This window comes from Oncorhynchus keta, unplaced genomic scaffold, assembly GCF_023373465.1.
Source record: "Oncorhynchus keta strain PuntledgeMale-10-30-2019 unplaced genomic scaffold, Oket_V2 Un_contig_3330_pilon_pilon, whole genome shotgun sequence".
Taxonomy (NCBI): domain Eukaryota; kingdom Metazoa; phylum Chordata; class Actinopteri; order Salmoniformes; family Salmonidae; genus Oncorhynchus; species Oncorhynchus keta.
The window spans coordinates 197,732-220,434 of record NW_026287199.1 but is presented as its reverse complement, the minus strand read 5'-3'; the positions used below and the strand labels follow the sequence as shown (position 1 = coordinate 220,434).

At 51.8% G+C, this 22,703-nt stretch overlaps 1 protein-coding gene across 2 annotated transcripts in view; it reads right to left on the bottom strand.

The window, feature by feature from the left end:
• Positions 1 to 22,597, bottom strand: part of LOC118380881 (elongation factor 1-delta-like) — a 55,010-nt gene extending 32,413 nt beyond the window's left edge. The window contains exon 1 of one of the 2 annotated variants that reach the window (XM_052508038.1): positions 22,443 to 22,597. The gene's annotated coding sequence lies outside the window, so the exon portion shown is untranslated. The remainder of the gene's footprint in view (positions 1 to 22,442) is intronic. The other variant, XM_052508037.1, reaches the window with a different exon arrangement.
• Between the last annotated feature and the right edge of the window lie 106 nt (positions 22,598 to 22,703).

Below are 22,703 nucleotides of genomic sequence, written 5' to 3'. Positions count from 1 at the left end.
GGGAGACCAGGCGTGTATGGTGTTGTGTGGGAGACCAGGCGTGTATGGTGTTGTGGGAGACCAGGCGTGTATGGTGTTGTGTGGGAGACCAGGCGTGTATGGTGTTGTGTGGGAGACCAGGCGTGTATGGTGGTGTTGTGGGAGACCAGGCGTGTATGGTGTTGTGTGGGAGACCAGGCGTGTATGGTGTTGTGTGGGAGACCAGGCGTGTATGGTGTTGTGTGGGAGACCGGGCGTGTATGGTGTTGTGTGGGAGACCAGGTGTGTATGGTGTTGTGTGAGACCAGGCGTGTATGGTGGTGTGTGGGAGACCAGGCGTGTATGGTGTTGTGGGAGACCAGGCGTGTATGGTGTTGTGTGAGACCAGGCGTGTATGGTGTGTGGGAGACCAGGCGTGTATGGTGGTGTGTGGGAGACCAGGCGTGTATGGTGTTGTGTGGGAGACCAGGCGTGTATGGTGTTGTGGGAGACCAGGCGTGTATGGTGTTGTGTGGGAGACCAGGCGTGTATGGTGTTGTGTGGGAGACCGGGCGTGTATGGTGTTGTGTGGGAGACCAGGCGTGTATGGTGTTGTGTGGAGAGCGGGCGTGTATGGTGTTGTGGGAGACCAGGCGTGTATGGTGTTGTGGGAGACCAGGCGTGTATGGTGTTGTGGGAGACCAGGCGTGTATGGTGGTGTGTGGGAGACCAGGCGTGTATGGTGTTGTGTGGGAGACCAGGCGTGTATGGTGTTGTGTGGGAGACCAGGCGTGTATGGTGTTGTGTGGGAGACCAGGCGTGTATGGTGTTGTGGGAGACCAGGCGTGTATGGTGTTGTGGGAGACCAGGCGTGTATGGTGTTGTGTGGGAGACCAGGCGTGTATGGTGTTGTGTGGGAGACCAGGCGTGTATGGTGGTGTGTGGGAGACCAGGCGTGTATGGTGTTGTGTGGGAGACCAGGCGTGTATGGTGTTGTGTGGGAGACCAGGCGTGTATGGTGTTGTGTGGGAGACCAGGCGTGTATGGTGTTGTGTGGGAGACCGGGCGTGTATGGTGTTGTGTGGGAGACCGGGCGTGTATGGTGTTGTGGGAGACCGGGCGTGTATGGTGTTGTGTGGGAGACCAGGCGTGTATGGTGTTGTGTGGGAGACCAGGCGTGTATGGTGTGTGTGGGAGACCAGGCGTGTATGGTGTTGGGGGAGACCAGGCGTGTATGGTGTTGTGTGGGAGACCAGGCGTGTATGGTGGTGTGTGGGAGACCGGGCGTGTATGGTGGTGTGTGGGAGACCGGGCGTGTATGGTGGTGTGTGGGAGACCAGGCGTGTATGGTGTTGTGTGGGAGACCGGGCGTGTATGGTGTTGTGGGAGACCAGGCGTGTATGGTGTTGTGGGAGACCAGGCGTGTATGGTGTTGTGTGGGAGACCAGGCGTGTATGGTGTTGTGTGGGAGACCGGGCGTGTATGGTGTTGTGGGAGACCAGGCGTGTATGGTGTTGTGTGGGAGACCAGGCGTGTATGGTGTTGTGTGGGAGACCAGGCGTGTATGGTGTTGTGTGGGAGACCAGGCGTGTATGGTGTTGTGGGAGACCAGGCCTGTATGGTGTTGTGGGAGACCAGGCGTGTATGGTGTTGTGGGAGACCAGGCGTGTATGGTGGTGTGTGGGAGACCGGGCGTGTATGGTGTTGTGTGGGAGACCGGGCGTGTATGGTGTTGTGTGGGAGACCAGGCGTGTATGGTGTTGTGTGAGACCAGGCGTGTATGGTGTTGTGGGAGACCAGGCGTGTATGGTGTTGTGTGGGAGACCAGGCGTGTATGGTGTTGTGTGGGAGACCGGGCGTGTATGGTGGTGTGTGGGGAGACCAGGCGTGTATGGTGTTGTGGGAGACCAGGCGTGTATGGTGTTGTGTGGGAGACCAGGCGTGTATGGTGGTGTGTGGGAGACCGGGCGTGTATGGTTGTGTGGGAGACCAGGCGTGTATGGTGGTGTGGAGACCAGGCGTGTATTGCGTGTGTGGGAGACCAGGCGTGTATGGTGGTGTGGGAGACCAGGCGTGTATGGTGTTGTGTGGGAGACCAGGCGTGTATGGTGTTGTGTGGGAGACCAGGGTGTGTATGGTGGTGTGTGGGAGACCAGGCGTGTATGGTGTTGTGTGGGAGACCAGGCGTGTATGGTGGTGTGGGAGACCAGGCGTGTATGGTGTTGTGGGAGACCAGGCGTGTATGGTGTTGTGTGGGAGACCAGGCGTGTATGGTGTTGTGGGAGACCAGGCGTGTATGGTGTTGTGTGGAGACCAGGGGTGTATGGTGTTGTGGGGAGACCAGGCGTGTATGGTGTTGTGTGGGAGACCAGGCGTGTATGGTGTTGTGTGGGAGACCAGGCGTGTATGGTGTTGTGGGAGACCAGGCGTGTATGGTGTTGTGGGAGACCAGGCGTGTATGGTGTTGTGGGAGACCAGGCGTGTATGGTGTTGTGGGAGACCAGGCGTGTATGGTGTTGTGGGAGACCAGGCGTGTATGGTGTTGTGTGGGAGACCAGGCGTGTATGGTGTTGTGGGAGACCAGGCGTGTATGGTGTTGTGTGAGACCAGGCGTGTATGGTGTTGTGGAGACCAGCGTGTATGGTGTTGTGGGAGACCAGGCGTGTATGGTGTTGTGGGAGACCAGGCGTGTATGGTGTTGTGGGAGACCAGGCGTGTATGGTGGTGTGTGGAGACCAGGCGTGTATGGTGTTGTGGGGAGACCAGGCGTGTATGGTGTTGTGTGGGAGACCAGGCGTGTATGGTGTTGTGTGGGAGACCAGGCGTGTATGGTGTTGTGTGGGAGACCAGGCGTGTATGGTGTTGTGTGGGAGACCAGGCGTGTATGGTGTTGTGTGGAGACCAGGCGTGTATGGTGTTGTGTGGGAGACCAGGCGTGTATGGTGTTGTGTGGAGACCAGGCGTGTATGGTGTTGTGTGGGAGACCAGGCGTGTATGGTGTTGTGTGGGAGACCAGGCGTGTATGGTGTTGTGGGAGACCAGGCGTGTGGGAGACCAGGTGTATGGTGTTGTGGAGACCAGGCGTGTATGGTGGTGTGTGGGAGACCAGGCGTGTATGGTGTTGTGTGGGAGACCAGGCGTGTATGGTGTTGTGGGAGACCAGGCGTGTATGGTGTTGTGTGGGAGACCAGGCGTGTATGGTGTTGTGGGAGACCAGGCGTGTATGGTGTTGTGGGAGACCAGGCGTGTATGGTGTTGTGTGGAGACCAGGCGTGTATGGTGTTGTGTGGGAGACCAGGCGTGTATGGTGTTGTGGGAGACCAGGCGTGTATGGTGTTGTGTGGGAGACCAGGCGTGTATGGTGTTGTGTGGGAGACCAGGCGTGTATGGTGTTGTGTGGGAGACCGGGCGTGTATGGTGTTGTGTGGAGACCAGGTGTGTATGGTGTTGTGTGAGACCAGGCGTGTATGGTGTTGTGGGAGACCAGGGCGTGGATGGTGTTGTGTGGGAGACCAGGTGTGTATGGTGTTGTGTGGGAGACCAGGCGTGTATGGTGGTGTGTGGGAGACCAGGCGTGTATGGTGTTGGGGGAGACCAGGGCGTGTATGGTGTTGTGTGGGAGACCAGGCGTGTATGGTGGTGTGTGGGAGACCAGGCGTGTATGGTGGTGTGTGGGAGACCGGGCGTGTATGGTGTTGTGGGGGAGACCAGGCGTGTATGGTGTTGTGGGAGACCAGGCGTGTATGGTGTTGTGGGAGACCAGGCGTGTATGGTGTTGTGTGGGAGACCAGGCGTGTATGGTGTTGTGTGGGAGACCAGGCGTGTATGGTGTTGTGTGGGAGACCAGGCGTGTATGGTGTTGTGGGAGACCAGGCGTGTATGGTGTCGTGTGGGAGACCAGGCGTGTATGGTGTTGTGTGGGAGACCAGGCGTGTATGGTGTTGTGTGGGAGACCAGGCCTGTATGGTGTTGTGGGAGACCAGGCGTGTATGGTGTTGTGTGGGAGACCAGGCGTGTATGGTGGTGTGTGGAGACCAGGCGTGTATGGTGTTGTGTGGAGACCGGGCGTGTATGGTGTTGTGTGGGAGACCAGGCGTGTATGGTGTTGTGTGGGAGACCAGGCGTGTATGGTGTTGTGGGAGACCAGGCGTGTATGGTGTTGTGTGGGAGACCAGGCGTGTATGGTGTTGTGGGGAGACCGGGCGTGTATGGTGGTGTGTGGGAGACCAGGCGTGTATGGTGTTGTGGGAGACCAGGCGTGTATGGTGTTGTGTGGAGACCAGGCGTGTATGGTGTGTGTGGGAGACCAGGCGTGTATGGTGTGTGGAGACCAGGCGTGTATGGTGGTGTGGGAGACCAGGCGTGTATGGTGTGTGGAGACCAGGCGTGTATGGCGGTGTGGGAGACCAGGCGTGTATGGTGTTGTGTGGGAGACCAGGCGTGTATGCGGTTGTGTGGGAGACCAGGCGTGTATGGTGTTGTGTGGGAGACCAGGCGTGTATGGTGTTGTGTGTATGGAGACCAGGCGTGTATGGTGGTGTGGGAGACCAGGCGTGTATGGCGTTGGGGAGACCAGGCGTGTATGGTGTTGTGTGGGAGACCAGGCGTGTATGGTGTTGTGGGAGACCAGGCGTGTATGGTGTTGTGTGGGAGACCAGGCGTGTATGGTGTTGTGGGGAGACCAGGCGTGTATGGTGTTGTGTGGGAGACCAGGCGTGTATGGTGTTGTGGGAGACCAGGCGTGTATGGTGTTGTGGGAGACCAGGCGTGTATGGTGTTGTGTGGGAGACCAGGCGTGTATGGTGTTGTGTGGGAGACCAGGCGTGTATGGTGTTGTGGGAGACCAGGCGTGTATGGTGTTGTGGGAGACCAGGCGTGTATGGTGTTGTGTGGGAGACCAGGCGTGTATGGTGTTGTGTGGGAGACCAGGCGTGTATGGTGTTGTGTGGGAGACCAGGCGTGTATGGTGTTGTGTGGGAGACCAGGCGTGTATGGTGTGTGTGGGAGACCAGCGTGTATGGTGTTGTGTGGGAGACCAGGCGTGTATGGTGTTGTGGGAGACCAGGCGTGTATGGTGTTGTGGGAGACCAGGCGTGTATGGTGTTGTGGGGAGACCAGCGTGTATGGTGTTGTGTGGGAGACCAGGCGTGTATGGTGTTGTGTGGGAGACCAGGCGTGTATGGTGTTGTGTGGAGACCAGGCGTGTATGGTGTTGTGTGGGAGACCAGGCGTGTATGGTGTTGTGGGAGACCAGGCGTGTATGGTGTGTATGGTGTTGGGAGACCAGGCGTGTATGGTGTTGTGTGGGAGACCAGGCGTGTATGGTGTTGTGTGGGGAGACCAGGCGTGTATGGTGGTGTGTGGGAGACCAGGCGTGTATGGTGTTGTGTGGAGACCAGGCGTGTATGGTGTTGTGTGGGAGACCAGGCGTGTATGGTGTTGTGTGGAGACCAGGCGTGTATGGTGTTGTGTGAGACCAGGCGTGTATGGTGTTGTGTGGAGACCAGGCGTGTATGGTGTTGTGTGGAGACCAGGCGTGTATGGTGTTGTGGGAGACCAGGCGTGTATGGTGTTGTGTGGGAGACCAGGCGTGTATGGTGTTGTGTGGAGACCAGGCGTGTATGGTGTTGTGTGGGAGACCAGGCGTGTATGGTGTTGTGGAGACCAGGCGTGTATGGTGTTGTGGGAGACCAGGCGTGTATGGTGTTGTGTGGGAGACCAGGCGTGTATGGTGTTGTGTGGGAGACCAGGCGTGTATGGTGTTGTGTGGGGAGACCAGGCGTGTATGGTGTTGTGTGGGAGACCAGGCGTGTATGGTGCTGTGTGGAGACCAGGCGTGTATGGTGTTGTGGGAGACCAGGCGTGTATGGTGTTGTGTGGGAGACCAGGCGTGTATGGTGTTGTGTGGGAGACCAGGCGTGTATGGTGTTGTGGAGACCAGGCGTGTATGGTGTTGTGTGGGAGACCAGGCGTGTATGGTGTTGTGTGGGAGACCAGGCGTGTATGGTGTTGTGTGGGAGACCAGGCGTGTATGGTGTTGTGTGGGAGACCGGGCGTGTATGGTGTTGTGTGGGAGACCAGGCGTGTATGGTGTTGTGGGAGACCAGGCGTGTATGGTGTTGTGTGGAGACCAGGCGTGTATGGTGGTGTTGTGGGAGACCAGGCGTGTATGGTGTTGTGTGGAGACCAGGCGTGTATGGTGTTGTGTGGGAGACCAGGCGTGTATGGTGTTGTGTGGGAGACCGGGCGTGTATGGTGTTGTGTGGGAGACCAGGCGTGTATGGTGTTGTGGGAGACCAGGCGTGTATGGTGTTGTGTGGGAGACCAGGCGTGTATGGTGTTGTGTGGGAGACCAGGCGTGTATGGTGTGTGGGGAGACCAGGCGTGTATGGTGTTGAGACCAGGCGTGTATGGTGTTGTGGGAGACCAGGCGTGTATGGTGTTGTGTGGGAGACCAGGCGTGTATGGTGTTGTGGGAGACCAGGCGTGTATGGTGTTGTGTGGGAGACCAGGCGTGTATGGTGGTGTGTGGGAGACCAGGTGTGTGGGAGACCAGGTGTGTATGGTGTTGTGTGGGAGACCAGGCATGTATGGTGGTGTGTGGGAGACCAGGCGTGTATGGTGTGTGTGGGAGACCAGGCGTGTATGGTGGTGTGGGAGACCAGGCGTGTATGGTGGTGTGGGAGACCGGGCGTGTATGGTGGTGTGGGAGACCAGGCGTGTATGGTGGTGTGGGAGACCAGGCGTGTATGGTGTTGTGTGGGAGACCAGGCGTGTATGGTGTTGTGTGGGAGACCAGGCGTGTATGGTGGTGTGTGGGAGACCAGGTGTGTGGGAGACCAGGTGTGTATGGTGTCGTGTGGGAGACCAGGCGTGTATGGTGTTGTGTGGGAGACCAGGCGTGTATGGTGGTGTGGAGACCAGGCGTGTATGGTGTTGTGTGGAGACCAGGCGTGTATGGTGTTGTGTGGGAGACCAGGCGTGTATGGTGTTGTGTGGGAGACCAGGCGTGTATGGTGTTGTGTGGGAGACCAGGCGTGTATGGTGTTGTGTGGGAGACCAGGCGTGTATGGTGTTGTGTGGGAGACCAGGCGTGTATGGTGTTGTGTGGGAGACCAGGCGTGTATGGTGTTGTGTGGGAGACCAGGCGTGTATGGTGTTGTGTGGGAGACCAGGCGTGTATGGTGTTGTGTGGGAGACCAGGCGTGTATGGTGTTGTGTGGGAGACCAGGCGTGTATGGTGTTGTGTGGGAGACCAGGCGTGTATGGTGTTGTGTGGGAGACCAGGCGTGTATGGTGGTGTGTGGGAGACCAGGCGTGTATGGTGTTGTGTGGGAGACCAGGCGTGTATGGTGGTGTGGGAGACCAGGCGTGTATGGTGTTGTGGGAGACCAGGCGTGTATGGTGTTGTGTGGAGACCAGGCGTGTATGGTGTTGTGTGGAGACCAGGCGTGTATGGTGTTGTGTGGGACCAGGCGTGTATGGTGTTGTGTGGAGACCAGGCGTGTATGGTGTTGTGTGGGAGACCAGGCGTGTATGGTGTTGTGGGAGACCAGGCGTGTATGGTGTTGTGGGAGACCAGGCGTGTATGGTGTTGTGTGAGACCAGGCGTGTATGGTGTTGTGTGGGAGACCAGGCGTGTATGGTGTGTGTGGGAGACCAGGCGTGTATGGTGTTGTGTGGGAGACCAGGCGTGTATGGTGTTGTGTGGGAGACCAGGCGTGTATGGTGTTGTGGGAGACCAGCGTGTATGGTGTTGTGGGGAGACCAGGCGTGTATGGTGTTGTGTGGGAGACCAGGCGTGTATGGTGTTGTGTGGAGACCAGGCGTGTATGGTGTTGTGGGGAGACCAGGCGTGTATGGTGTTGTGGGGAGACCAGGCGTGTATGGTGTTGTGTGGAGACCAGGCGTGTATGGTGTTGTGTGGGAGACCAGGCGTGTATGGTGTTGTGGGAGACCAGGCGTGTATGGTGTTGTGGGAGACCAGGCGTGTATGGTGGTGTGTGGAGACCAGGCGTGTATGGTGTTGTGTGGAGACCAGGCGTGTATGGTGTTGTGTGAGACCAGCGTGTATGGTGTTGTGTGGAGACCAGGCGTGTATGGTGTTGTGTGGGAGACCAGGCGTGTATGGTGTTGTGGAGACCAGGCGTGTATGGTGTTGTGTGGAGACCAGGCGTGTATGGTGTTGTGTGGGAGACCAGGCGTGTATGGTGTTTGTGGGAGACCAGGCGTGTATGGTGTTGTGTGGGAGACCAGGCGTGTATGGTGTTGTGTGGGAGACCAGGCGTGTATGGTGTTGTGTGGGAGACCAGGCGTGTATGGTGTTGTGTGGGAGACCAGGCGTGTATGGTGTTGTGTGGGAGACCAGGCGTGTATGGTGTTGTGGGAGACCGGGCGTGTATGGTGTTGTGTGGAGACCAGGGCGTGTATGGTGTGTGTGGGAGACCAGGCGTGTATGGTGTTGTGTGGAGACCAGGCGTGTATGGTGTTGTGTGGGAGACCAGGCGTGTATGGTGTTGTGTGGGAGACCAGGCGTGTATGGTGTTGTGGGAGACCAGGCGTGTATGGTGTTGTGGGAGACCAGGCGTGTATGGTGTTGTGTGAGACCAGGCGTGTATGGTGTTGTGTGGGAGACCAGGCGTGTATGGTGGTGGAGACCAGCGTGTATGTGTGTGTGGGAGACCAGGCGTGTATGGTGTTGTGGGAGACCAGGCGTGTATGGTGTTGTGTGGGAGACCAGGCGTGTATGGTGTTGTGTGGAGACCAGGCGTGTATGGTGTTGTGTGGGGAGACCAGGCGTGTATGGTGTTGTGTGGGAGACCAGGCGTGTATGGTGTTGTGGGAGACCAGGCGTGTATGGTGTTGTGGGAGACCAGGCGTGTATGGTGTTGTGTGGGAGACCAGGCGTGTATGGTGGTGTGTGGGAGACCAGGCGTGTATGGTGTTGTGGGAGACCAGGCGTGTATGGTGTTGTGTGGGAGACCAGGCGTGTATGGTGTTGTGTGGGAGACCAGGCGTGTATGGTGGTGTGTGGGAGACCAGGCGTGTATGGTGTTGTGTGGGAGACCAGGCGTGTATGGTGTTGTGTGGGAGACCGGGCGTGTATGGTGTTGTGGGAGACCAGGCGTGTATGGTGTTGTGTGGGAGACCAGGCGTGTATGGTGTTGTGTGGGAGACCAGGCGTGTATGGTGTTGTGTGGGAGACCAGGCGTGTATGGTGTTGTGGGAGACCAGGCGTGTATGGTGTTGTGTGGGAGACCAGGCGTGTATGGTGTTGTGTGGGAGACCAGGCGTGTATGGTGTTGTGTGGGAGACCAGGCGTGTATGGTGTTGTGTGGGAGACCAGGCGTGTATGGTGTTGTGGGAGACCAGGCGTGTATGGTGTTGTGTGGGAGACCAGGCGTGTATGGTGGTGTGTGGGAGACCAGGCGTGTATGGTGTTGTGTGGGAGACCAGGCGTGTATGGTGTTGTGTGAGACCAGGCGTGTATGGTGTTGTGTGGGAGACCAGGCGTGTATGGTGTTGTGGGAGACCAGGCGTGTATGGTGTTGTGGGAGACCAGGCGTGTATGGTGTTGTGTGGGAGACCGGGCGTGTATGGTGTTGTGGGAGACCAGGCGTGTATGGTGTTGTGGGAGACCAGGCGTGTATGGTGTTGTGTGAGACCAGGCGTGTATGGTGTGTGTGGGAGACCGGCGTGTATGGTTGTGTGGGAGACCAGCGTGTATGGTGTTGTGGGAGACCAGGCGTGTATGGTGGTGTGGGAGACCAGGCGTGTATGGTGTTGTGGGAGACCAGGCGTGTATGGTGTGTGGGAGACCAGGCGTGTATGGTGTTGTGGGGAGACCAGGCGTGTATGGTGTTGTGGGAGACCAGGTGTGTATGGTGTTGTGTGGAGACCAGGCGTGTATGGTGTTGTGTGGGAGACCAGGCGTGTATGGTGTTGTGTGGGAGACCAGGCGTGTATGGTGTTGTGTGAGACCAGCGTGTATGGTGGCGTGTGGGAGACCAGGCGTGTATGGTGTTGTGGGAGACCAGGCGTGTATGGTGTTGTGGGAGACCAGGCGTGTATGGTGTTGTGGGAGACCAGGCGTGTATGGTGTGTGTGGAGACCAGGCGTGTATGGTGTTGTGTGGGAGACCAGGCGTGTATGGTGCTGTGTGGAGACCAGGCGTGTATGGTGTGTGTGGGAGACCAGGCGTGTATGGTGTTGTGTGGGACCAGGCGTGTATGGTGTTGTGTGGGGAGACCAGGCGTGTATGGTGTTGTGGGAGACCAGGCGTGTATGGTGTTGTGGGAGACCAGGCGTGTATGGTGTTGTGTGGGAGACCGGGCGTGTATGGTGTTGTGGGAGACCAGGCGTGTATGGTGTTGTGTGGAGACCAGCGTGTATGGTGTTGTGTGGGAACCAGCGTGGGCGTTGTATGCGTGTATGTGTGTGGGAGACCAGGCGTGTATGGTGTTGTGTGGGAGACCAGGCGTGTATGGTGTTGTGGGGAGACCAGGCGTGTATGGTGTTGTGGAGACCAGCGTGTATGGTGTTGTGTGGGAGACCAGGCGTGTATGGTGTTGTGGGGAGACCAGGCGTGTATGGTGTTGTGTGGGAGACCAGGCGTGTATGGTGTTGTGGGAGACCAGGCGTGTATGGTGTTGTGGGGAGACCAGGCGTGTATGGTGTTGTGTGGAGACCAGGCGTGTATGGTGTTGTGTGGGAGACCAGCGTGTATGGTGTTGTGTGGGAGACCAGCGTGTATGGTGTTGTGGGAGACCAGGCGTGTATGGTGTTGTGGGAGACCAGGCGTGTATGGTGTTGTGTGGGAGACCAGGCGTGTATGGTGTTGTGTGGGAGACCAGGCGTGTATGGTGTTGTGGGGAGACCAGGCGTGTATGGTGTTGTGGGAGACCAGGCGTATGGTGTTGTGGGGAGACCAGGCGTGTATGGTGTTGTGGGAGACCAGGCGTGTATGGTGTTGTGGGAGACCAGGCGTGTATGGTGTTGTGTGGGAGACCAGGCGTGTATGGTGTTGTGGGGAGACCAGGCGTGTATGGTGTTGTGGGAGACCAGGCGTGTATGGTGTTGTGTGGGAGACCAGGCGTGTATGGTGGTGTGGGAGACCAGGCGTGTATGGTGTGTGGGAGACCAGGCGTGTATGGTGTTGTGGGAGACCAGGCGTGTATGGTGTTGTGGGAGACCAGGCGTGTATGGTGTTGTGTGGGAGACCAGGCGTGTATGGTGGTGTGGGAGACCAGGCGTGTATGGTGTTGTGTGGGAGACCAGGCGTGTATGGTGTTGTGTGGGAGACCAGGCGTGTATGGTGTTGTGTGGGAGACCGGGCGTGTATGGTGTTGTGTGGAGACCAGCGTGTATGGTGTTGTGTGGGAGACCAGGCGTGTATGGTGTTGTGTGGGAGACCAGGCGTGTATGGTGTTGTGGGAGACCAGGCGTGTATGGTGTTGTGTGGGAGACCAGGCGTGTATGGTGTTGTGGGAGACCAGGCGTGTATGGTGTTGTGGGAGACCAGGCGTGTATGGTGTTGTGTGGGAGACCAGGCGTGTATGGTGTTGTGGGGAGACCAGGCGTGTATGGTGTTGTGTGGGAGACCGGGCGTGTATGGTGTTGTGGGAGACCAGGCGTGTATGGTGTTGTGGGAGACCAGGCGTGTATGGTGTTGTGGGAGACCAGGCGTGTATGGTGTTGTGGGAGACCAGGCGTGTATGGTGTTGTGTGGGAGACCAGGCGTGTATGGTGTTGTGGGAGACCAGGCGTGTATGGTGTTGTGGGAGACCAGGCGTGTATGGTGTTGTGTGGGAGACCAGGCGTGTATGGTGTTGTGTGGGAGACCAGGCGTGTATGGTGTTGTGTGGGAGACCAGGCGTGTATGGTGTTGTGTGGGAGACCAGGCGTGTATGGTGTTGTGGGAGACCAGGCGTGTATGGTGTTGTGTGGAGACCAGGCGTGTATGGTGTTGTGGGAGACCAGGCGTGTATGGTGTTGTGTGGGAGACCAGGCGTGTATGGTGTTGTGTGGGAGACCAGGCGTGTATGGTGTTGTGTGGGAGACCAGGCGTGTATGGTGTTGTGTGGGAGACCAGGCGTGTATGGTGTTGTGGGGAGACCAGGCGTGTATGGTGTTGTGGAGACCAGGCGTGTATGGTGTTGTGGGAGACCAGGCGTGTATGGTGTTGTGTGGGACCAGGCGTGTATGGTGTTGTGTGGGAGACCAGGCGTGTATGGTGTTGTGTGGGAGACCAGGCGTGTATGGTGTTGTGGGAGACCAGGCGTGTATGGTGTTGTGTGGGAGACCAGGCGTGTATGGTGTTGTGTGGGAGACCGGGCGTGTATGGTGTGTGGGAGACCAGGCGTGTATGGTGTTGTGTGGGAGACCAGGGCGTGTATGGTGTTGTGTGGGAGACCAGGCGTGTATGGTGTTGTGGGAGACCAGGCGTGTATGGTGTTGTGGGAGACCAGGCGTGTATGGTGGTGTGGGAGACCGGGCGTGTATGGTGGTGTGTGGGAGACCAGGCGTGTATGGTGTTGTGTGGGAGACCAGGCGTGTATGGTGTTGTGGGAGACCAGGCGTGTATGGTGGTGTGGGAGACCAGGCGTGTATGGTGTTGTGGGAGACCAGGCGTGTATGGTGTTGTGGGGAGACCAGGCGTGTATGGTGTTGTGTGGAGACCAGGCGTGTATGGTGTTGTGTGGGAGACCAGGCGTGTATGGTGTTGTGTGGGAGACCAGGCGTGTATGGTGTTGTGTGGGAGACCAGGCGTGTATGGGTGTGTGGGGAGACCGGGCGTGTATGGTGTTGTGGGAGACCAGACGTGTATGGTGTTGTGGGAGACCAGGCGTGTATGGTGTTGTGGGAGACCGGGCGTGTATGGTGTTGTGGGAGACCAGGCGTGTATGGTGTTGTGGGAGACCAGGCGTGTATGGTGTTGTGGGAGACCAGGCGTGTATGGTGTTGTGTGGGAGACCAGGCGTGTATGGTGTTGTGTGGGAGACCAGGCGTGTATGGTGTTGTGTGGAGACCAGGCGTGTATGGTGTTGTGGGAGACCAGGCGTGTATGGTGTTGTGGGGAGACCAGGCGTGTAGGTGTTGTGTGGAGACCAGGCGTGTATGGTGTTGTGGGGAGACCAGGCGTGTATGGTGTTGTGTGGGAGACCAGGCGTGTATGGTGTTGTGTGGGAGACCAGGCGTGTATGGTGTTGTGGGAGACCAGGCGTGTATGGTGTTGTGGGGAGACCAGGCGTGTATGGTGTTGTGTGGGAGACCAGGCGTGTATGGTGTTGTGTGGGAGACCAGGCGTGTATGGTGTTGTGGGAGACCAGGCGTGTATGGTGTTGTGGGGAGACCGGGCGTGTATGGTGTTGTGTGGGAGACCGGGCGTGTATGGTGTTGTGTGGGAGACCAGGCGTGTATGGTGTTGTGTGGGAGACCAGGCGTGTATGGTGTTGTGGGAGACCAGGCGTGTATGGTGTTGTGGGAGACCAGGCGTGTATGGTGTTGTGGGAGACCAGGCGTGTATGGTGTTGTGGGAGACCAGGCGTGTATGGTGAGACCAGGCGTGTATGGTAAACTAACCCTAACCCTAACCCTAACCACTAACCCCAACCCTAACCACTAACCCCAACCACAACCACAACCACTAACCACTAACCCTAACCCTAACCCTAACCACTAACCCTAACCCAGGCCACTAACCCTAACCCTAACCCTAACCACTAACCCTAACCCTAACCACTAACCCTAACCCTAACCACTAACCCTAACCCTAGCCCTAACCCTAACCACTAACCCTAAACCACTAACCCTAACCCACTAACCCTAACCACGTAACCCTAACCCTAACCCTAACCCACGGCCACTAACCCTAACCCTAACCACTAACCCTAACCACTAACCCTAACCCTAACCACTAACCCTAACCCTAACCACTAACCCTAACCCTAACCACTAACCCTAACCCTAACCCTAACCCACTGTACCCTAACCACTAACCCTAACCCTAACCCACTAACCCTAACCCTGTACCCTAACCACTAACCCTAACCCTAACCCTAACCCACTAACCCTAACCCTAACCACAACCCTAACCCTAACCCACTAACCCTAACCACTAACCCTAACCCTAACCACTAACCCTAACCACTAACCCTAACCCTAACCCTAACCCACTAACCAGGCGTAACCCTAACCACTAACCCTAACCACTAACCCTAACCCTAACCACTAACCACTAACCCTAACCACTAACCCTAACCACTAACCCTAACCCTAACCACTGTACCCTAACCCTAACCCTAACCCTAACCAGGCGTGTACCCTAACCACTAACCCTAACCCTAACCCTAACCACTAACCCTAACCACTAACCCTAACCCTAACCCTAACCCTAACCACTAACCCTAACCCGTAACCACTAACCCGTGTAACCCTAACCACTAACCCTAACCACTAACCCTAACCACTGTAACCCTAACCCTAACCAGGCGTGTACCCTAACCAACCCTAACCACTAACCCTAACCAGGCGTAACCCTTGTGTAACCCTAACCACTAACCCTAACCACGTAACCCTAACCACTAACCCTAACCCTAACCAACCACTAACCCTAACCCTAACCACGTAACCCTGTTAACCCTAACCAGGCGTAACCCTAACCCTAACCACTAACCCTAACCCTAACCACTAACCCTAACCCTAACCAGGCGTAACCCTAACCACTAACCTAACCCTAACCCTAACCACTAACCCTAACCCTAACCCTAACCCTAACCACTAACCCTAACCCTAACCCTAACCACTAACCCTAACCCTAACCAACATGTAAAGTGTTGGTCCCATGTTTCATGAGTTGAAATAAAAGATCCCAGAAATTTGCCAAACCTTCTTTCTCTCACATTTTGTGCACAAATTCATTTGTGCACTTCTCCTTCACCAAGATAATCCATCCACCTGACCTGCATATCAAGAAGCTGATGAAACAGCATGATCATTACAGAGGTATGAATGTCCACCAGAGACAAGCCACCTGGACAGCTGATGAAACTGTGGGTTTGTCTGAGACCAGCCACCCAGACAGCTGATGAAACTGAGGGTTTGTCTGAGACCAGCCACCTGGACAGCTGATGAAACTGTGGGTTTGTCTGAGACCAGCCACCCAGACAGCTGATGAAACTGTGGGTTTGTCTGAGACCAGCCACTTGGACAGCTGATGAAACTGAGGGTTTGTCTGAGACCAGCCACCTGGACAGCTGATGAAACTGTGGGTTTGTCTGAGACCAGCCACCTGGACAGCTGATGAAACTGTGGGTTTGTCTGAGACCAGCCACCCAGACAGCTGATGAAACTGAGGGTTTGTCTGAGACCAGCCACCCGGACAGCTGATGAAACTGTGGGTTTGTCTGAGACCAGCCACCTGGACAGCTGATGAAACTGTGGGTTTGCACAACTGAAGAATTTCTGCACAAACTGTCAGAACCCGTCTCAGAGAAGCTCATCTGCGTGCTAGTCGTCCTCACCAGGGTATAGAACTTCAGTGGATAAATTATCACCTTTGATGGCCACTGGCACACTGGAGAAGTGCATTTTATCTATGGCAATTTGAACGCACAGAGATACTGTAACGAGATCCTGAGGCCCATCGCCGTGCCATTCATCCACAGCCATCACCTCATGTTTCAGCATGATAATGCACAGCCCCATGTCACAAGGATCTGGACACAATTCCTGTAAACTGAAAATGTCCCAGTTCTTCCATGGCCTGCATATTCACCAGACATGTCACCCATTGAGCATGTTTGGGATGCTCTGGATCGACGTGTACGACAGTGTGTTCCAGTTCCCGCCAATATTCACCAACTTCCCACAGCCACTGAAGAGGAGTGGGACAACATTCCACAGACCACAATCAACAGCCTGATCAACTCCATGAAGGAGATGTGTCACGAATACAGATGCAGATCTGTATTCCCAGTCATTTGAAATCCATAGATTAGAGTCTAATGAATATATTTCAATGAACTGATGTTCTTCTATGAACTGTAACTTGGGAAAATCTTTGAAATGGTTGCTATTGTTGTCCATGGTACCTCTATATCGTCATGTGGATTAGAGAAGTTGAGTTGAATGGTGAGCCTGTCAGGTAGCCTTCATTCTCTCCTAGCATCTAGCCTAGCGGACGCCATTTTCCCGATTCATGACCACTTTGTTCCTCTGGACGTTGATGTCGTCACTAATTTTGACCATCCTTCCAGGGTAAAACCTCCAGTATGTTTTGAACCAATTATGATAGAGACATGAGGTTTGGACCGTTGGTTTTCTAAGAGAAGTCTCTACACAATTAGCATTATTTTACCCATTGGTCAAAAGGTGTGTTTTTGATTGGACACCTTAAAAAATAGGAATCCATAACATCCATAACATTACAGCTGTTTCTTACCATTAAGAAAACGTGACATTTTAACCTGTTAGTCCCATAGGGGCAGTATTTCATTTTTGGATAAAAAGACGTGCCCGTTTTAAGCGCAATATTTTGTCACGAAAAGATGCTCGACTATGCTTGGAATTGATAGTTTTGGAAAGAAGACACTTACGTTTCCAGAACTGCAAATATTTTCACTGTGAGTGCCCTAGAACAAATGCTTCAGGCAAAACCAAGGTGTTTGACCGACCAGGAAATGAACAGGATTTCTGAGGCTACGTTTTCCATGATCGCCTTATATGGCTGTGAATGCGACAGGAATGAACGGACACTTTCCCATGTTTCCCCAAGGTGTCTGCAGCATTGTGACGTATTTGTAGGCATATCATTGGAAGATTGACCATAAGAGACTACAATTGCCAAGTGTCCCGCACGGCAAGGACGTAGGACAGCGGAGTCAATCACCACCTTCCGGAGACACCTGAAACCCCACCTCTTCAAGGAATACCTAGGATAGGGTAAGTAAGGGACCTTCTCACCCCCCTTCTCACCCCCCCCAGATTTAGATGCAAGTGGCTGTTCCACTGGTTGTCATAAGGTGTATGCACCAATTTGTGTCCTCTGGATAAGAGCGTCTGCTAAATGACTTAAATGTAATGTAATGTAAATGTGTCTGCGTGGAAATTGGTGCGCAAAAGTCAGCTACCAGTATTTTTCCATCCGAATCAGAGAAGAATGCAGGCTTCCAGGGACGGCATTTCAATGAAGAGATATATGACAAAACACCTTGAGGATTGATTCAAACAACGTTTTCCATGTTTCAGTCGATATTATGGAGTTAATTCGGAAAAAAGTTCGACGTGTAGGTGACTGAATTTTCGGTTAGTTTCGGTAGCCAAATGCATAGTAACAAAACGGAACGTTGTGTTCTACACAAGAATCTTTCAGGAAAAACTGGACATCTGCTATGTAGCTGAGAGTCTCCTCATTGAAACATCTGAAGTTCTTCAAAGGTAAATTATTTTATTTGATCCCTTTGCTGGTTTTTGTGAATATGTTGCGTGCTAAATGCTAACGCTAAATGCTAAGCTAGCTATCACCACTCTTACACAAATTATTGATTTTCTCTGGTTCTAAAGCATATTTTGAAAATCTGAGACGACAGGATTGTTAAGAAAAGGATAAGCTTGAGAGCAGGCATATTTATTTCATTTCATTTGCGATTTTTAGAAATTGCTAACGTTGCGTTATGGTAATGAGCTTGAGGCTGTAGTAACGCGACCGCATGCGGGATGGGGCGGACTATGAGGTTAACCGAGAAGTTCAGAGATGGGTATCTGTTCTTTCCTCATGTCACCGACTTAAAACATGTAATGGTTTTATTTCTTAAACATTTGCTTAACAAGTCACATAATAGCATGGTTAAGTTTTTAATTATACTGAGTCTCAATACACCCAGACACTACGCAGATACAGGCGTCCTTCCTAATTCAGTGGCCGGAGAGGAAGGAAACTGCTCAGGGATTTCACCATGAGGTCAATGGTGACTTTAAAACAGTTACAGAGTTTTATAGCTGTGATGGATCAACTGAGGATGGACTGAGGACTGAGGATGGATCAACAACATTATAGTTACTCCACAATACTAACCTAAATGACAGAGTTTAATGGCTGTGATAGGAGAACACTGAGGATGGATCAACAACATTATAGTTACTCCACAATACTAACCTAAATGACAGAGTGAAAAGAAGGAAGCCTGTAGAGAATAAAAATATTCCTAAAACATGAATCCTGTTTGAAACAAGCCACTTAATACCGTAAAAGACGTGGCAAAGCAAATCACTTTTTGTCCTGAATACAAAATGTTGTGTACATACTGGATTTGAAGCATAGTGGTGGCTGCATCATGGCTATTCTTGATATAGTTTTTCCCGGATAAAAAGAAACTGAACGGAGCGCAGGGAAAAATCCTAGAGGAAAACCCGTTTGTCTGCTTTACACTGGGAGATTAGTACACCTTTCAGCAGGACAATAACATACGACACCATGAAGACAGTGAATACTCCAGAATGACCATGTTACAGTTTTCACTTAAATCGGCTTGGCAAACTACGGCAAAAGTTGAAAATTGCTGTTTGCCATGATCCTCAACACCTTGACAGAGATTGAAGACTTTTTTGAAGAATAATGGGCAAATATTGTACAATCCAGGTGTGGAAAGCTCTTTGAGACACACCCCAGAAGACGCACAGCTGTAATCGCTGCCAAAGCCGTTCCAACAGGTATTGACTCGTTGGTGAATAACTTATCAAAATCAAGGTATATTTATTTTCATTAACCTTTAAAAAAAAAGAAAAAAAAGAGACAATTAAATTAATTTTAATTCCACTTTGTAACAATAAAATGTATAAAATCCAAGGGGTGAATACCTGAATACCTCAGATTCTTTATAGGCAGATCATGTTATGCCATTTGCCCATTGGATCTTGGAAACACATAAAATACCCTAGAAACACCCACATCCTAATAGACCAATATTAATATGTTTGGAGAATGTTTTATTTTTTTTAAGTCACTTCATGCCTAAAGAGTGACTGGCCTTTACAAAGCAACAAATCCCTTTGAAAACAGTCTGTTGCATTGAGTCAGAAAAACATTTATTCTTGTGTCAAAATTGACTGCGAAGTGTAAATATGATAATTTGTCATAATGTCAGTCTGGCCTAAAACAGAGTTTAGAACATCACAACAGGTAAATGGAAGTGCTTTTTAAATTTGACCTTTATTTAACGAGGGAAGTCAGTTAAGAACAAATTCTTATTTTCAATGACGGCCTGGGAACAGTGGGGTTAACTGCCTGTTCAGGGGCAGAACGACAGATTTGTACCTTGTCAGCTCGGGGGTTTGAACCTGCAACCTTCCGGTTACTAGTCCAACGCTCTAACCACTAGGTCCGTTTGCCAACTAACATGGGGTGAACAGCTGCGTTGATTGCTCTCTGTCCAATAGACAGAGAGACAGACCTGCCAATCAGCGCCGACATTGTTCACACAAGACAACACGTCACATATATTTTACGTGGCAAATACTGCACCAGACCCATTAAATACTGCACCAGACCCATTAAATACTGCACCAGACGCATTAAATACTGCACCAGACCCATTAAATACTGCACCAGACCCATTAAATACTGCACCAGACCCATTAAATACTGCACCAGACCCATTAAATACTGCACCAGACCCATTAAATACTGCACCAGACCCATTAAATACTGCACCAGACCCATTAAATACTGCACCAGACCCATTAAATACTGCACCAGACCCATTAAATACTGCACCAGACCCATTAAATACTGCACCAGACGCATTAAATACTGCACCAGACGCATTAAATACTGCACCAGACGCATTAAATACTGCACCAGACGCATTAAATACTGCACCAGACCCATTAAATACTGCACCAGACGCATTAAATACTGCACCAGACCCATTAAATACTGCACCAGACCCATTAAATACTGCACCAGACCCATTAAATACTGCACCAGACCCATTAAATACTGCACCAGACCCATTAAATACTGCACCAGACCCATTAAATACTGCACCAGACCCATTAAATACTGCACCAGACCCATTAAATACTGCACCAGACCCATTAAATACTGCACCAGACCCATTAAATACTGCACCAGACCCATTAAATACTGCACCAGACGCATTAAATACTGCACCAGACGCATTAAATACTGCACCAGACGCATTAAATAGCCTCCACATTGACTCTGTACTGGTACCCCTTCACGACGCCAGGACAGCGGAGTCAATCACCACCTTCCGGAGACACCTGAAACCCCACCTCTTTAAGGAATACCTAGGATAGGATAAGTAATCCTTCTCACCCCCCCTTTAAGATTTAGATGCACTATTGTAAGTGACTATTCTACTGGATGACATAAGGTGAATGCACCAATTTGTAAGTCGCCTGGATAAGAGTGTCTGCTAAATGACTTAAATGTAATGTATAGCCTCCACATTGACTCTGTACCGGTACCCCCTGTATATAGCCTCCACATTGACTCTGTACTGGTACCCCCTGTATATAGCCTCCACATTGACTCTGTACTGGTACCCCTGTATATAGCCTCCACATTGACTCTGTACTGGTACCCCTGTATATAGCCTCCACATTGACTCTGTACCGTAACACCCTGTATATAGTCTCCACATTGACTCTGTACGCCCCCTGTATATAGCCTCCACATTGACTCTGTACTGGTACCCCTGTATATAGCCTCCACATTGACTCTGTACTGGTACCCCCTGTATATAGCATCCACATTGACTCTGTACCGGTACACCCTGTATATAGCCTCCACATTGACTCTGTACCGGTACACCCTGTATATAGCCTCCACATTGACTCTGTACTGGTACCCCTGTATAAAGCCTCCACATTGACTCTGTACTGGTACCCCTGTATAAAGCCTCCACATTGACTCTGTACCAGTACCCCTGTATATAGCCTCCACATTGACTCTGTACCGGTACCCCCTGTATATAGCCTCCACATTGACTCTGTACCGGTACCCCCTGTATATAGCCTCCACATTGACTCTGTACCGGTACCCCCTGTATAAAGCCTCCACATTGACTCTGTACTGGTACACCCTGTATATAGCCTCCACATTGACTCTGTACCTGTACCCCCTGTATATAGCCTCCACTATTGTTATTTACTGCTGCTCTTTAATTATTTGTTTTTCATCTGTTACTTACACATACATACACACACACACACACACACACACACACACACACATTTATTTTTTAATAGGTATTTTCTTAAAACGGCAAAGTTGGTTAAAGGCCTGTAAGTAAGTATTTCACTGTTGTATTCAGCATGTGACAAAAACAATTTGATTTGATTTTAGGATTAACAAGTGCCGGTTTGCTGTAGATTTGGGTTACAGAATCTAAGAGATCAGTACAGTTTTACAATGGCAAACTATGGAAACTCATTACCAAAACATGCACTCATCTCTGAAACATGCTCATCATTAATGTAATGCACCAATATTTAGACAAATAACACCTATACTTCAGTCATTTTAGCTTATCCAAATATGAGTACATAAAACACTTCATACACAAGTAACAATGACAAGAAACAAGATTCAGAAAAGATTTCTAAATACGTTTTCATTTGAAATATAATTGCTTTCAGTGTTGTTTAACTCAGGCCTTTTCATTAGCTGAACAATTACACAAATATTAGATCTGGATGTATTACTTTTTTGGACTTTGAAAACTGTTGGAAGTTGTGGACATGGTCTAGTGATCATGGATTCCTATGGTACATGTCTAGTGATCGTGGCTTCATATAGCATCATGGTACATGTCTAGTGATCATGGATTCCTATGGTACATGTCTAGTGATCGTGGCTTCCTATAGCACCATGGTACATGTCTAGTGATCGTGGCTTCCTATAGCATCATGGTACATGTCTAGTGATCATGGCTTCCTATAGCATCATGGTACATGTCTAGTGATCGTGGCTTCCTATAGCATCATGGTACATGTCCAGTGATCACGGTTTCCTCTATAATGGTACATGACTAGTATGGCTTCCTATAGCAGCATGGTACATGTCTTGTGATCAGTTTCTCATGACAGACATGACATTAAAAACATTCTAAACAATTCTGGATAAAATAGCTTCGCTCCATTTCATATTGGACTTGATGCAAACGTTTTGTTTTCCCCTTGAAAGGACATTACTACTTGATAAAGAGCAAGTCCGTGCAAGTAACTAGTGGAGTCAATTGCAGCTGTGCGTTGGCGTCTCCGATTTGTGGTTTGATGTGTGGCAGGGACAACTCTGCAGGGTAACTTCAGCTGAAGTTTGGCATGCCGAAAGTTGCTACCTATTCGGGCCACGTGCTATTAAATATTCCCCCGTTAAAAAAATATTTTCTAACTAAAAGAACATTCCACTCAACTATAGATACTTGGAGGTGTAAAAATAATCCGTTAGTTTGACTCACTGTGTTTTTTTTAATCGAGGTTTTCTAGTTGAGTCGGAGTTGCCGGCGTGCACCCTGCTGTAATCCGACGAGCCAAAAGAAGTGGACCGGATGGACGAACAGTAGTTGTTCAGAAAGGACGGGGGAGTGGAGGAGGAGGGGGGACTTTTAGAAGTCTATATCCTGCGTGGCGGAACTATTACACGATATAAAGAGATAGTGACCACTATATGAAACTGTAGAGACCTATTCGTTTACGGTTTAGTTAGCAGTGAAAAGCTA